Source organism: Pinus tabuliformis, chromosome 2_2 (assembly GCF_031772625.1).
Source record: "Pinus tabuliformis cultivar Carrire ecotype Pingquan chromosome 2_2, CPIR1, whole genome shotgun sequence".
NCBI lineage: Eukaryota > Viridiplantae > Streptophyta > Pinopsida > Pinales > Pinaceae > Pinus > Pinus tabuliformis.
In genome coordinates this window covers 961,467,733-961,471,231 of record NC_142300.1, presented here as the reverse complement: position 1 = coordinate 961,471,231, position 3,499 = coordinate 961,467,733, and positions in this window count along the sequence as shown.

Below are 3,499 nucleotides of genomic sequence, written 5' to 3'. Positions count from 1 at the left end.
TTAAGCAAGGTTGGAAACAATAGAGAGCACCATACAAGAATGCACTAGCTTACTAGATCAGTCACTTGTCACTCTCAGTTCACTGCAGGAAGACCCAATGCTCCAACTACTATAGACTGAGGTGTGGGAGTTGTAGTAGGCTTACGAAAATGTCAGGGGGACCGCACAGATGGTTGCCCTTACTTAGTGTCTAGCTAAGATGAAGGAGACCTAGGCCCTAAATGCCTAGGTGGATGCTGTGCATTAGAAAGAGGCAATGCTTAAAGAATGCATGCAGCCTTGGCTCGAGGAAGCATTCACGGTCACCACCAAGATCGAGGGACAGCTAGCACACATGCAGGTTGTATATGCATTCAACCAAGGACTTGCGCCTGCGAACGAAACATTGGAGATACACATACATTAGATACAACACAAAAAGATCAAGGCCACTAAGTCATTCCTATACCTGATCACCTTAACAGAGGGTGACTTAGATGACATTTGGGATAAGGTAAGGGACGTGACAATGGAACTGCTGTAGCACTTTGTGTAGCAGCAGAAGTAAGCCTTGGTTTCCATTCAAATGAGTCTGCGTGAGCTGCAGGTCCAAACTACTCAACTATAGGTAGGTGTAGGGCAGAGCAGCACGACATTGACTAGTTTGGCGCTGGGGACCACTGGAGCAGTAGAGATGGTTCACTCTTGGATCCTCAGGTCGTTGCACTATCGGATGGAGCCCTAAGCATGGAGACAGATGCTGACAAGGTTGCTTTAAGGAACATTAGTCTCAACTTGGCCACACTCTCAAGCGAATTCCTTCACACGCTGCAAGTAGGTGTGATCGTAAAACTTAGGGACCAAGAGCAGTGCATGTTGAGCACGATCAACAAGCAGAAGGTTAGCAACGAATAGTCGTTCTTGAGAAAATAGCAGTGATAGACACCTAGAAGAAGGTCTAGGAGAAGAATAAGCACACCGCATAGGTGGTAGCAGAAGTTTGCAGAACTTTTTCAGAATTACACATCCCTGAAAAAGCACCTATGGAGGCCAAGATTCGGAAGTTGGCTACAGGTTTAGTTTGAGTTGAACCTCAAGATTCAGTTTGAGTTGGCCAAGGTTCAGTTTGAGCTGAACCTCAAGATTAAAGAGCTCAAGTTAAGGACAGAGCCTTTGACTCTACCAAAGGTTAGAGAACAGCACGAGGTAGCTGTCAAGAATGTAGTGGTTGTAGTAGATGCCGCAGTGGCAGAATACATAGTGATCTTTGAGCAATCGATGGAGGTCCTTATGAATATGTAGGAATATTCCAACCTAAAGAGGTTGAATACTAAGGCAAGGGAATTACAGGAGCATTATGATGAAGCCAGAGCGACGGTGCACACTGTTGCCATCACACAGAGATTAGCCAAGCTGCAGGAGTCAAAGGAACTGAAAGAATAAGTGGAAACAGCGAAGCAAAAAGGGGAAGTCCTCAAGGACATATTGGGGCCTTGGCTAGATGGGGCCTATGTTCTCTCCACCACCATTGGGGAGAAGTTGGCTAGCCCACATACATCACAGCAGATGATCCAGGGAGATAGTGGAGGAGCAACAATAGAGCAGCTGCTGGAGCAGGTCAAGCAGGCGGCTACGTAGTGTACAACTGAAGTTGCATTGGTGCACGTAGAGTTGGGAGGTCTTCGCAGTAAGATCTCCATGCTAGCAGAGTGGCTCGGGGACGAATCACCATATTTTTGTTGGCGGCCTGTTGGGAAAAGGTCCCTTAGGGTTGATTTTGGGGTTAAAAGCCCAAGTTTTGGGGCAGAAAGCCTAGTTTTTGTATGTAAAGTGTAAAGTCTCCACAATTTGTGGTCGCGGAGCATGCAGATGTAAAGTGTTATAAATGGTTTCCACCCTTCTGTTATGTAAGTTGTGTCAGCTTTAGAAGATCTACCCAGGGTCCGCAAACCATGGGATTGTATAAAAAGGAGAGTCTTATAAGAGTCTAAGCCAGTTTTTGGAGAAGAATGATGAATGTAATGGGCCATTAGTGAAAAGAGCATAGAATTTTAGAAGTAGAAGAAAGGCTCTGTAGCTGTGTGCATAGAGGCCTAAGATAGAAATCTGCAGCTGAGTGCACGGACTCTTGTAGCTTAGTTTGCAGGGTAGTTAGAGTTTCTAAGAAGATTTGAAGTATTAATAAAGACAATTACTTTGGAGATATCTATGTTTGATCTATTTACTTTTGTTATGAATAAATGTGGTTATGTTATGCTGAATAATTGGTTTATGTTTTAATGCTATACTAATGCGTGAATCTATATGTTTTATATTGTTATATGTACACAAGTAATAATATATGTTTATGTGAAGAACATATTAATGCATATTGAAGTTATCGATACTTAAGCCAATCTGGGTAAATACTGAAGTAAGAGTAATTATAGAAGTGCGTAAGTGGTTGATTCGCCTAGTTAGTGTTCATGAATGACAATCGTAGACCTTCGTGAAGGTCTAGAGGCCGATTAAGAGAAGTATATCAATAAGCCCTAAAAGGCTTATCGATTTGCATGAAGGCATAGTTAGGGCATAAAATGACATCACCACCATCTCTGGGTGCAAAAACTTGGTTCCAACATCCCCCCATACTGCTTTAGGTGAGACTTTAGTCCGTGCTCCACGGATTGATGCAGAAAGGGCTAGTAGTGTAGGAATTTGTTTGGCTAAATTAATGTTGAACCTGGGTTAGGGCCCCCTAAGCCAACAAGAGTGTGAAGCTAGTAGAAGTTAAAGGGGTTTTATTCCCTTAGTTGGGTAAGTGATAGAGTTATTTTGAGACCCACCCATGGTCCACAGACCATGGTATTATAAAGGAAATGATATATAAATTTGAGTCATAGTGAGTCTTAGAAGTTAACTTTTAGAGAAGAGTTGTTGTAAGGACAAGGTACTGAGGGAGGAAAAGTCCTTTTCCTATACTTAGGCGAAATGGGAAGGCTCCTACAGCGGAGTACACAGACACCATGGTAAGTTCACAGGCTGAGTGAATGGGACCCTACGGCTGAGTGTGCAGGGATAAGAAGTCTGTAATTGAACATTTCTACTTAATAAAGACTATTTTGAGACGATTCTGATGCATTTGTGCCTTGTTATTTACTTCTGCTAAAGTTTATGTATCTTCGCTCTGTGATATGTTTTATGTGAATTAATGCTTATTTACTATGTGAAACTGGTAGATATGTAATATTTATGCATGATAAGTACAATTAACTACCTTCGCGAAGGTATGGGAGTCATTTAGATAGATTTGTAGTGGTTATCTCTTTGGAAGGATTAGAGCCACGTGAAGGTAGATATAAGTTGTAAGGGTATTAGGAAATCATCACACATGCCTCTAGATGCAGAAACCTGTTTCTAGCATCCTCCAATACTGCTTTAGGTGAGACTATAGCCTGCGTTATGCAGGTTGTTGCTGAAAGGGCCAACAATTAGGGTTTTGTTGGTTGGCACAGATGACATTGAACCTAGGTCAAACACC